The sequence below is a fragment of the Lethenteron reissneri genome, chromosome 25 (genome assembly GCF_015708825.2).
Source record: "Lethenteron reissneri isolate LAM-NWPU_2019-01 chromosome 25, ASM1570882v1, whole genome shotgun sequence".
In the NCBI taxonomy this organism is placed as follows: Eukaryota; Metazoa; Chordata; class Hyperoartia; order Petromyzontiformes; family Petromyzontidae; genus Lethenteron; species Lethenteron reissneri.
This window is the reverse complement of record NC_083803.1, coordinates 7,193,020-7,206,450: the sequence shown is the minus strand read 5'-3', so window position 1 is coordinate 7,206,450 and position 13,431 is coordinate 7,193,020. Positions and strand designations below refer to the sequence as shown.

At 47.8% G+C, this 13,431-nt stretch overlaps 1 protein-coding gene across 2 annotated transcripts in view; it reads right to left on the bottom strand.

Moving 5' to 3' along the window:
* B3GNT2 (UDP-GlcNAc:betaGal beta-1,3-N-acetylglucosaminyltransferase 2) overlaps nt 1-8,188 on the bottom strand; it is a 74,101-nt gene extending 65,913 nt beyond the window's left edge. Inside the window, exon 1 of one of the 2 annotated variants that reach the window (XM_061559130.1) lies at nt 7,570-8,188. The gene's annotated coding sequence lies outside the window, so the exon portion shown is untranslated. The remainder of the gene's footprint in view (nt 1-7,569) is intronic. The other variant, XM_061559127.1, reaches the window with a different exon arrangement.
* Between the last annotated feature and the right edge of the window lie 5,243 nt (nt 8,189-13,431).

The window sequence follows — 13,431 nt, the reverse complement described above, 5'->3', positions numbered from 1 at the left end:
GACAAATGGTTGTAGATTATTTTACTATTATTATTGTTATCTGAACCAAACATATTTACGCCATATGATCTGCCAACAAAATGGTGAGCTTCTTGAGATAATTAACAGGGCTTCCAAACTACACACGAGCTATGCACTGCTTAATGAGTTTTGTGACCGCGTGGATATTGAGATGTGTGTGCACATGGTGTGGTGGAGTAGGATGTGCAATTGAGCAAGGCTGTGGGGGGAATAATTCAGCTTCAAATGAAATGTCACCATGTGGCAGGTAAATCAAGAGATTGCAATCATATTTGTGTGGTACTGTATAACGTCAACCGATGGACACACATTAATATGACTACGTGGGAATTTGTGATTGTATCCGAAATATGTATCAAAAACAGTTTTTACACACGGCCCCAATATGATCAAGAGTGATGTAGGAAGCCTGTTAATATGCATACATCTACTCTGATGCGTGCCATTGCTATCGCACGTGGATTAATGCCGATTACTTGTTAGCTTCTTAATAAACAATCCGACACATGTGAAAGGCAAAACACAATCGAGAGTAATGTTGATGCTGATGATGACGACAATGATAAAGGAATACGGCAAATACAATGTTAACACATTTATTGCAAAGATCTCACGATTACTTCTGAAAACACTATTTGTTTTACCTGTCTGCAAGCAACTTCCTACAAATCCCTCTTGCCACACACAACACGAGTGCAACTGCAGTAGTACGTTAAATTTCGCAATGGTGATTGTCTTATCGCATGGAAGCAGCAACATACAAATTCAACAGGAACCCACAAGTCATTGGTAAGTTTCGCGAGCTCAAAATAACTGCGATTTGCATATCCTGGATTAGGCACTTAAAATGCAATTCCAAATCTGATATCAATAATTCCAATGCCCAGCTGTAGCTGATTTATTTTTACAACCAATGACGGTCGTTTGAAAGACGAACCTGCATTCGGTATAAAGTCTATCGAAAGACGACGCCTTTATTTATTTATGAAGCAGCCCAAAGCAGAATTCCAGTAAATTGAATTTACGAGTTAAACAACGAAGCTGGTGGAACAATGGGGAAGATGATAGGCGCCCTCCGTTTGTTTGCAAAACACCCGGCCCGAGCACGTGACGAGGTCGCGTTGCTCGTGGTTCTCGCTACGGCGGTTGCAGATTGCAGATTGCCGGCTCGCGTTGAGTTGCTTCTCAATTCTCATCGCCAGCGCAATCCCGTGTCGTTTTCACATCGTTGTCGCCGTTAAATGTCAACGTGCCTCAACGTGGCTCATGACGATGCTTTTACGCGAACAGCCAAAGTCACGATCTGAAGCATCGCACACAACGTTGCTTATGAAAGCAGTTCAAAAGAAATGTGCTATTGCAATCTGTGAAGAAGGGGCGAAAATCATGATGATTTGTATATATTTGGGACTTAAATGCAATATTGCATCTCGTATCAATCATTCCAATGGCCAGATATAGGGTTTTGTTGCCAAAATAGAATTTAGACCATAATTTCAAATATTATACATTCACTTAAAAATATATACCCCCGTGAAATGTACACACCTTGTTAATGATTCCCGCATTTGTGCTTTTCTACTTGCAATAATTACGTGAACAGGTCAGAGAAGACACCCACCAAGGGGAGACGTAGCAATAGAATGAAACTCGTGTGCAGGAGCGAGATGGTTTATCACATCGCAGAATCGCAAAGTTGGCGTCGGCTTGTGGAGACCTTCATCTAGCTGTGGATCGACCACGACTGATGATGATGATGATGAGAAATGAAGTTGGATGCCCACAGACCTACGTTTTAAACAAAACGAGGAAAGGTGCAAAACGCAGACAGCCATTCTACTCGACATCTGTGAAAAAGAGCTTCAATAATCATCGGATATCTCCAGGATAACGATTCTGATTATGTGCGTTTTAAACGAACGGTTTCCCAGCCTGCATTATGATTCTGTTTTAATTATAGGGGGGTTTCTGATAATCAATTACAGATCTGACCCACACACAGTTGACACGAGGCTACGTACATACGTCGTAGAAGCACGTTTGCGATTCCAGATTTCTTGCGCCGTAAATCATTCACAAGTTGGTGCGACAAGTAATTCGCGACGTGACTTATTAACTTGCATTTCACATCGTTTACATTTTTTATGCTGCAGTGAGGCGTACACCCCCCCCCCCACCCCAAGTAAAAATTACCTTGCTTTGACCTGTGATGGAGAACATACAGAACCACTGTCATTCACAACAAAACTCATCGACAGCTTCGTTGCCGACATTCACTCCCCCTCTTTTACTTCCCAATGAAGCCAAAACGCCGAGTTTACTTACACAGGTAACCCGACTTCTGGCGCATCCTGCGCTCATATTACGTTTGCACTGTGTGTGTGTTGTTGTTGTTATTCACGCGTTTCGTTTACGACCATTAAATACCTCTTTGTTAGTTGTGCAATAATCCTTAAGGACCATATTGTCGGTCTCTAAAAGTCGTTTTTGGCTGTTTTACAGTTCCTTTGTTCACACACCGCCGGATCTCCCACCGTAAAAAAAGCCGGAAAACTAGCCAAGCGGGCTCGTCTGTGAAACAAATAAACTAAACTTAAACAAGAACACAACAGCTTTGCAGTCCCCCACATCTCAGCCCACACCCCTCTCTGAGGCCCTTCAATGGAATTCCACTGCCTCACCCCTCGCCGCTCCCCACCCACCAGCCCAGTTTTGTCAAATGCGAACCTCTCTGCATATCAGATTGTGCGGATAGGGCTGCATACCTGAATAGTGCCTTTAGTAGAATGCTTAATCAGCATGGTAAATTGCATATCAGATTGTGCGGATAGGGCTGCATACCTGAATAGTGCCTTTAGTAGAATGCTTAATCAGCATGGTAAATTGCATATCAGATTGTGCGGATAGGGCTGCATACCTGAATAGTGCCTTTAGTAGAATGCTTAATCAGCATGGTAAATTGCATCATATTGTGCGGATAGGGCTGCATACCTGAGTGGTGCATTTCGTAGCATTTTTCACCAACATGGTAAACTGTAGACGATCTGTATAGCGTGGAATGTGGAATGGTTGTATTGTCGTATACAGGAGTTCTAGATTTGAAGCTTTCGTGACTGCAAGGATTCATACTCTTAGGTTTTTTCGGCAAAGTCACGTAGGTAAAAAATAAAATTAAAATTAATAAAAGTAATAATAGAAATAAAAGTAAATATTGTATTATTTTATTTCTATTATTGCTTTTATTAATTTAATATTTTTTCCTACGTGACTTTCCGAGAAAAAACTAAGAGCACGTATACAGGAGTGTTGAGTTTCGTAAAATTATCCTCTATATGTTTATCAGCAGGCAGGTGCATAGAATGGGAAACGTTGGAATGTGGATTATATATGAAAATTTAATTCCGTGAAATGCTAATCCGCATGTTAATCTGTAGAGAGGCCGATAAGATGGGAAGAGCTGAACTGCAGATTGAATTCACTTTCCATTCCATTCCCACTCCTACCGTCTCACCTGTGGGTGGTTTGAAACTCATGATCACGACAATCTGTGTGCTGTACTCACTAGTTAAATAAAAGTCTAGTGTGTACCAAATTATCACCGTGGTAATACTATCCCAGTAGTAACGAGGAGGAACAATCATGCATATGCATGTATTCTGTCACCGCCTTCCAACAACATAATAACTAAACTATATTTACTTCAACAGTCAAGGCCCACTGAACTATTTCGCTCTTGTGCAGCAGCGACCTGGCCACACTGGGAGAACATGTAAACTCCAAATATACAGGCATCAGGGTCAGGATCCAACCCACTGCCTCCTGCACACCAGGCGAGTTAGTGAACATCTCGCCACTGCGGCGCCATGCGTCTACCCTAGGAAATCATTAGCGATTATAATAAAGTCGTTCCTTTCCATGCCGCTCAACTAGATGGCATCACACAGAGCAACCCCTTCGAACAATTTGGCCAGCTTTCTGTCATTCAATTCCCCAATAGCAACACAACTTGACACTAAAATTGAACTTACATTGGCTCATCGTGAGCCCCTGCGACAGGGATTATTTACCGCTTACAATCTGCTGTTTTCTATTTGCTTCGTTTCTGCACTTTAATTGTTTCTATTTTGTAATGTTGGTTGAAACCAGGTCTCTCATGCAGATGAATACTATCCTGCTCTCTTGAGCATTTGAACACGTAGGCTTTCGCCACCAATATTTTTCATAATTCATAATATATAATAGCCCAGATCTGTCATTATTTATGTCATTCTGTGCCTGTGATTAACGCGGCACGGATTGATTGAAGTGAGTCGCGTGACCGAGAGCAACAGACGGGTGAGTGACAGTGAGGAGACGGGTGAGTGAGAGTGAGGCAGAGCCGTGCTCTGTCCACTGCTGCCCGGAGGGACCCCCGTGCTCTCCACTGCTGCCCTGAGGGAGAGCCGTGCTCTGTCCACTGCTGCCCTGAGGCAGAGCCGTACTCTGTCCATTACATTAGTACTGGAGTTTTTTTGTGTGTGCTTAAATCCACTGCTGGATGAATGCCCACCGCACACTGTGCGAGTGGATCGTAAGGATTTACTTGACCAGTCTGTTGGAGGCCGCCGCAGGCTGTGGTTGTTGGGGGGCGCCGCAGGCTGTGGTTGTTCAGGGATGCTGCAGGTTGTGGTTGTTGTTGGGGGGCGCCATAGGCACCCCCCAACAACAACCTAGTTCATAATAAATGTTTTTGGGTTAGATCGCGTTATTTGTTTATAAATGTGTCACAACCCTCCACCACCCGACACGGCCAATCAGAAAAAAATGTGTCACGTTGACAAAAGACAAATAGTTAACTACTTTAGCCCACCAGTGTGTTGAAGAGTGAATTTTTGAGTACGACGTTTCGCTGGTAATTACATCCAGCATCATCGGGCGATTTGCCAGAATAGTGAAGCCCTCCCTCCACTTGCTCCCGGTCTTAAATATAGCAGCAGGGTGACGTCAGCTCTTGAGCATGACAATAACAACAAACTTGACTTCGTTTGCAAGCATGGCAATAACAAGAGCAGCAGCAATGCGGGTGCGTTGCACACCTGCGGGAGGAGCAGTGACGTTGGGGACACTCAGTTCTCATCTCACGCACTGGCAAAACAAATTACGGCAATTTTTGCAGGTGATGTAATGATAATAATGTTGGTAATTTATCCGCTCAAAGTCTCCCACCACCACCCCGGGGAGAGGCACACAACAGCGTCTCCTTCATATCCCGTTCGCGGGGTCCCCTGTTTACATTCTATCCCCGCATGATGGGGTAATAAGTAAGTAATCGCCTTACCGCCACGGCGTCCGCGCGTGGTTTAGGCCCCGTGTTGTTATCGCAAATAAATGAATCCCGGACGGCACGGGGGGTCCATTTGTGTTGTTCCTGATGTGTTTTGTCGTACATTGCGTGTGACCTCTGCGTGTTCACCATTGCATTCTTAGAATGTCCCAAAGTGTCCCAATTGATGTGGGGCTTTTTTTGTCAAGGCCGTGCGGGTCACGGGGGTTTGCGTGATCATATTTTGGGCCAGAGCAAGACATGCATGCGTATGGGACATTTGGTTCATGTTGGAAATAACCTCTATGCTGGTCAGTGTGGGTTGGTGAACGTGGAGTGGTATAGGGGGCGATTACTTTTGTGTACCATGTCCACGGATCGTACAATAGTTGACAGCCATCAACATATAACTACGTATCAATCCACTGCTAGATGTGGATTTCGGCCATGTATGTTGGTTTACCCATACTTCACCACGCTGGTCTCAGTGTTGGTGAAAAATCTTGGTCGACAATCGTGGCTGTAAAAGGGGTTGAGTGAGGTGGTTGGGGTTCCAAGGACCGGTTCAGATGTCACTCGCCACTCACGTTTAGCCGTGGTCGAGACTGGAACTTGGGTTGCCGGGTTCATAGGCAACAGGTGCAATGCGCTAACCACTTATCTTGTTTGAAATAAACGCGAGTGGCTTGTATAAAATGGTTGTCAATGAAGGCAATTAGAGTGCATTTCTCGAGTGATTAATCAGACACGGAATTTGCATTTTAAAGATCACGTTAGGTTACTCACACACGTACAGCCTTCATAGGCACGGGACTCGACTGGATGGTGTCATCAGCACCACGACCATCCGCCTTTGCCTCGTGTTCACGACACACCACACCAGATACCGTACTCATCTCAGGCTCGGGTAAGCTTGCTCCAGATATTTGCCACCGATGTTAGTCGTGACCGGTAATCGAAACTTACGATTTCTGGGTTTGTAACGTAGGCCACTTCCACCCCTTAAAGTGGATATTGGTCACTCGGCCTTATCACAAACACGCACACCATGGCCTCACCACACAACCACACACACACACACACTACATACAATCCCACACACGCACTACATACAATCCCACACACACACTACATACAATCCCACACACACACACGTGATGAATGCGTCCGTGCTCTCACACGTGTTCACTCATCACTCACCTCCCTAACAGCTGATACTTTACAAAAATAAAATATCACTTAAAAAACCGATACATCGACCAACCCATGGCACTAACATAACGAAAATAGCGTAACTCAAATAATTCGCCTAACCAACGTCGCAGGAGAACAGGGCATGCAGAGGATGGTAAACGAGGTGACGCTGGCAGGAATCACGCACTCTGCGCGCCGTGGTGCTGATGGGAGACGACAGATCGAGGGGCGGAGGTGGCCGGGGCTTCATTTCAATTGGAGATGTCCGGGGCTGAGCTCCAGAAAATGTAAAAAAAAAATTTGTCTGGAGCGGGTGATTGTGGAGTGTATGTTAAATTATCCCTTGAGAAAATAAGCCGCGCAGGCAGATATAGGATAAGGGTGTGGACACACCGAGCGAGACTCGTGCAGCAAGAGCATCTTCTTGTATGTCGAACGCATTTGCCCGCCCGGTGCAAATAATTAATGTAGCCCTGCGTAGTTGATGTTCCGCGGTTTGTCTTGTCATAAGCCCCTCCGCTCGCGGTTCGGTTTCGTGTTTCTACCGCGTGTGCCTTCCGTTGCTTTGCAATCATCTCCCAGACAGGTGGAGTGAAAATGTCGTAAATCATCCAGAAATGATAGCGGTGCGGGAGAGCTCGAATGAAATAGGAGGGATGTCGCCGAGGAATACCCGACTGCTGCTGCTGCTGCACAAGAAGCGAGCACCCCCCCCCCCCCCGTGTGCACCAAGATCCCATTGATTTGCGCATTCCCCTCTTTTACATGCGCAGTGCGCATTCCGGCCACAATTCGCGGTGGTGCTGCGCGAGTGGGTTCCACTCACGAACCCCCCGGCGATTCGAAACAGCAGCAACAACAACAGCAGCAGCAGCAGCAGCATCCATCACCCCCACCCCACCCTCCCTGGCCATTAGTGAGACCGCACACCTGCAACAATTGGGCACTGTATGGGGAGGAGGAGGAGGGGGGTCGAGGAAGAGTTCACGACATCTCAACACGCGACACCGCTGGAGAGACTCTGTGGCACCGCCCTTGGGATGGTCACTTACCTGCTGTTGTTGTCGTATAGCCGAGAACCGCTTCGGGCACGCACACTTGCGGTCGGATCTTCTTCTTCTCCTGGTGGTGGTGGTGGTGCTTCGCGGTCGGTGTGTTGTCGGCGTGTAACGCAGCGGCGAGTGGGTGGGTGGGTGCGTGGTGTGCGTTGGAACCAACGCTGCTGCTGCTCCTGTTGTTGTGTTCCGCGTGAAGAGCCGCAGTGCGTGTTGCGCTGTCGGGAGCGCGTGTTTTAGGGAGAGCCTAGCTCTGGTCGTCTCACACACACGCGTGTGCGTGTGCGAGAAAGAGGGAGGAGAGAGAGGGAGGGAGGGAGCTCAGCTTGTTATTGTGCGCGGAGTCGCAGCTATGCTCCGCCACCGGTTGTCCCCTCCACCTGGGTTTGGCAGTGGCAGCAGGGCTGGACTGCAGGGAGGGCTTGGGATGGGTGCCCCCCCTCCCTTAGCGCTGTGCGGTGGCGTGTTAAGAATGCCGGCGGTGCTGTGCGCGTGCTATGCGAGCGGCGTGTGAGCGTGTATGAGAGTCGCGACAACGCGCCTTTCGTCGAGATATGCACGAGGCGTTTGGCACCGTGGCAGGCTCTGCCGGCTGTCTGCACGCCCTGGGAGATGCTGCTGGCTGTGCCACGGCCTGCGCACGAGTGATACAACCTGCTCGGTGCGCTATTTGCAGCTGTGCGCGGTGCGTTCCCGGCCGCGTTGCGCACAATCGCAGCAGAAGCAGCTTGGCTCTTCTGCCCTGCCACCCCCCCACGCTTTAAATCAAGAGAGTCACGCGTGGGCAGGGAGTCACACAAACCCACCAGGGGTGGGGGGATGGGTGAGCAGAGCGAGTGAGAGAACGAGAGAGGTGGAGTGGGGGAAGGCAGGTTTCGTGACTGTGGCACACACGGACAAATAACACAAACTCAACACTCGTTAATAACACTGCTCTGTAGGAAAGCAATATCATAGGGGACGACTCTAGCAATGGCCCGTTATCATAGCAGAGGTAACAACTTTACTGTAACACGCTTCGAGAAAAAAATTCAACACGTGTGAATAACACTGTGGCTTTGAAATAAATAAAACTAAATACAATAGTAAAAAAAAACATAATAAAATAATTCTCACGACGTTTCGGCCACAACGCAAGCAGCCGTCCTCAGGTGAAGAACAGGTCTATCAGAAAGACAGCGTCTGAATGTCATTCAGACGCTGTATTTCTGACAGACCTGTTCTTATTATGTTAAATTTTTATTATTTTATTATTTCCATTCTACGTGACTTTACCGAAAGAACCAAAAAGATGAATCCCTGCAGTCACGAAAGCTTTAAATCGAAATAAATACAATAGGTCACGTTTTGGGCAATGGATCTTCTTCACAGCTCTTCGGAAAGCTGTAAGACTTGCCCTCCAGCTACAGGCTGCAGCCACCAATCTGCTTGCTAGACTTTCCCTCATGATCGAACCCTCAATTGCCTCCAGAACAGGCCGGCCTCCGAACTGTCCAAAGCTCCTGTAAAGAGATAGTCGCCTCCACTACCCCTCATTGAAACTGGTTTCCAGCATCAACAGACATCTGGCACAGCAACGATTGACCTCTCTGCTGCCTCTGACACTGTTTGGCATCGTGGCCTGCTGCTGCAGGAGGCCAAATTCATCAGATGCCGTTCTACTGTTCACCTAATCGACGCGATGCTCAGCAACTGTACTTTTAGAGTAAACCTCGCTGGTTAACAGCCGCAGTGAATTACTACACTATGTAATACAATTATTGTTCCTGGGTAGTAAGTGTTATTTCATAATTGCTTATGCCTAAACAATATAGAAAATGGCTATTATTCAGCCACAAACAGGACAGTGATATTTTGAAATTTACCTATTTTGTAAATTATCTCACACGTTCATGTATGCAGATGTCATAGTCCTTACTGCACAGGGCACACACCTCAAGAACATTGCTAATACTTTAGCAGGTTATCTAACTTTACTCGAGGCATATTTCTGTCGCTGAAGACAGACCAAATCCTTCCAAAACCACCGCAACTTTCCACTTGAAAATTCATGCAGCGGATGCCACCTTTGGTATATTTCTGTGGTAGCCCAGTGCGCAATGACCCCATTGCAAGATAGCTAGGGATTATCATGGACAGAAGTCTGACCTTCAAGCCCCACATAAAAGAGATCTGTGAAAAGGCCAAATCAAGAATCGCCCTGCTACAGAAACTAGCAGGAACGACCTCTGACGCCTCGACTGCCGCCCTTCTCATTGTTCTGCTGAGTGACAGAGTATTGCACTCCAGCCGAGTCTGGGAGCACATACACAAAACTGCTAGATACACAAATAACGCAATACACATCACAACCGGAACACTGAAACCGACACCAATCCCCTGGCTCCTAGTTCTGGCGAACGTTCTTCCACCAAATATCCACAGAGGCATGCAAACTGCAAAGTGAGTTTACACGTTTTCTTGCCAACAATAACAACCACCTAACCATCAACCAAGAGCTTAACAGTGCACCTCCCTACCGACTTAATACCCGATCCCCTTTCTGGGCTCGTGCTGTCACTAAACTAGAATCTCACCCAGATCTGGAAGAACGCTGCTGGTGAACAGAGGGGAACAACACGGACCTCCAGAATAAACACCTCATTCGAGACCCAAACATCGCACCTCCTGGCTTTAACATTTCTAGAAGAGAACTAGTGGAACCATCAACTGCATCAGAACATCAAACTGCTGCACACATCTCCATAAAAATAAAATGAAAGACAAGCCACAGTGCGACCCAAACTATAGACTATACCAGGGGTCGGCAACCTACGGCTCCGGAGCCGCATGTGGCTCTTTACGGGCTGCTTCTTGACGATGAGTACGTATGTACTCAGATGCATTGCGGCTCTTGAAATACTGAATTTTGTACCGAATTGGAAAAAAATGGCTCTTCTTGTTATTTTGGTTGCCGACCCCTGGACTATACTAACCTTTTTCCCGTCCAAGGACGGGTGTATTTCAGTAAATCTGAAACTTGCAAGCGAAAAGCAGACCGTGACGTGATGTATTCATTGCATCCATTCGTGTGCAATTTGTAAGGGCGCGGTGACACAGACCTATTTCAGTTAAAGGTTATAACCCCGTGTTCGTCATGACGTCCTTTTTACTTCGATGTCTCAACAGCGTTACGGGGATCACGTGACGTGAGGGTTCTGCCTTTGTAGTGAGAGTTGTCAGTTGACGCCGAGGAGGGGGGAGGAGGCGCCTCGGCCCCCCATGTGGAGTGACGTCACCCGCTAATTATTATGAATGGGGGGGAGTCTATTTGGAAGACGTCACCTCTTCATGATTATTAATGAGGGGAGCTGTTCGATGTGGAGTGGTGTCACCTGCTCATGATTATTAATGAGGGGGGGGGGTGCTACATGTGAAATGACGTCATCTGCTCATGATTATTAATGGTGGAGGGGGGGGTCCATGTAGAGGACGTCACGTGTTCATGATTACTAATGAAGGGGGGGGGGCTACATGTGAAATGACGTCATCTGCTCAGGATTATTAATGTAGGGGGAGGGGGTCCATGTAGAGGACGTCACGTGTTCATGATTATCAATGAGGGGGGCTGGCAGACGTCGAGTGACGTCACACGCGGGACACACATTCTTGGCTCATTGTAGTCATAAACACATTCTTGCGGAGGGAGCTGGTAGGAACGTTGGGTTGCTCGGTCAATGGCCAGGGTCAAAGGCGGCGTGGTGTATTCCGCAAATATGCCCGACTGTGAGGGCTGGCACAAGCCGGCGTGAGTAGGTTAAACGTTGAGTTTTATAAGGGCACCACGGGGTGACCAGCCCCTCCCCACCCAGCCCCACCCCTCCCATCCCCCACCCAGCCCCTCCCTCCCCACCCAGCCCCTCCCTGGTGGAACCAGTGGGTTCCTACCAGTAAAATACTATTGTAGCCTGTGCTCCTTCATTTGAGTAGCAACACGACACAAACTCTGCCCATAAGCACTCTTGTGGCTTGCATACCTCGACATTGGCATTCAGTTCCTGAACATATTGCCATACACACGAATACAATGGTTCAAATTGGTTTGTGCTCTTCAAAAAGGTCATTTCCCAAAGCGTTGCCTATTATATATACTGTAGTATATATGTCACCACTGAGATTCAGCTTCAGGTGATTTAGCCGTTCAATTACTTTGCTCAATTGGAGATACACACTGCCTGCAAATGTATAACTTGGGACAGTACGAGATTATATATATGTGTGAATGTTTTACCACGTGATGGGGAGCGGTGGCAGGCTGGTTAGCGCGCGTATTGAGCCCGAAACCCAACGACGCAAGAGTTCAATTCGCGCTCACAAGTGGAAAATCTGTGAACCGATACCAAGCTTCATCTAAGTCGACTCAGCCTTAAACGAGTACTGTGCCTGGTGCGGTGTGTAAACATCAGCGCTGGGGTGACACAGGCGTGGTGTTGTCCACCCACGCCCTCGTGTACCGTGCCCGCCGCTTTCATTGGTGCTTGCTCACAGCGCTTGCCCCAACAGTCTGTTGAAGACTATTCTGAGATCGTTTTCTTTGTTTTATCACCGTGAAAACACGTACACACGCGTCGTTTCACGCGTGCCTGCGTGCTCAATTAAAATGTTGATAAGGAATCAACACGAGTCGCCTCTTGGGTAAGGAACTTTATTCAAGCCACAACACAACTTACATACAGGGCTCTTAGGAAGCTTTATGACCAAGAGAGTCCGTGTTCTCCCCAAGCCCCCCCCCCCCCCCCCTTTGATCCACTCCCTCCGTTCCTTCTCGTACCTTCCAGAAGGTTCCCTGCCTGCTCCTCCTTGTCCTCCACCAATTACTGTGTGCCAGAGGTCGCAACCAGGTACCCGATACCCATACCCTAACCGATACCCCGTTTGCGACCCTGGTGCGACCGGGTACGGGTAGACCGTGAGTCACTGGTGAGTAACTGTTTGTCACTCATTTCCCAACGTCTTGTCTCTTCTCACAATTCAAGTTCCTAGAATCAACCCTCCGCGCCTGCAACATGGCTTCATCCCAGAGGTCGCAATCAGGTACCCGATACCCGTACCCAACCCGTACCCGGCCGGGTACGGGTAGGGTATGGGTAGGGTACGGGTACCGGTTTGCAACCCTGGTGCGGCCGGGTACGGGTAAGGAATCAAAACCCGTTTGCGACCTCTGCCGAGTGCGCCTTTCTTACCTGCCCCTAACCGTCTTTCACCTCATTCCGTTTTCTGCCTTTCCCCCAATTAAACCTCTGCAGCCAATCCTATGTCCCCACTTCCCAGAATCTGCCCCTCCAGCTGTCGTTTATTAAATATCCTAAGGTGTCCTTACATGACCCTTACTCTGTGGTTATGAATTCGCCCCGACGGGTGGAGGTCAGATTACAGATGAGCATGATGTCAACACCGTGATTGCATTCACCCTCCTCCCCCTCTTAAATGTGATCTCAAACGAAAAAAGGGCTTCCCTGATTAATACCCAAACACGAATAGCCATTCACAGCTATGCTCCTCATCTTCACCGATCAGCATACACCAGCATGGTGAAGTATGGTCAAATAACCCACACGATCTGCAAGGGTAATACGAAGCCCTCATCCAGCAGTGGATTGACAAAGGTCTGTACTCTACATAATACAAACACAGCCCCATCGATCCACTGCCGAACGAAGGTCTCCCCACGCTGCGCCGATCATGGGCCGATGGGGGGTGGGTGTTTAACCATACCTAATCATACAGGTAAATTCAAATGAAACATGCTGGCCTGACATGACAGCTTTACTCTTTTCCACTCAACGGGGCCAACTATGTTCGTGTGGGCATTCCCAACCT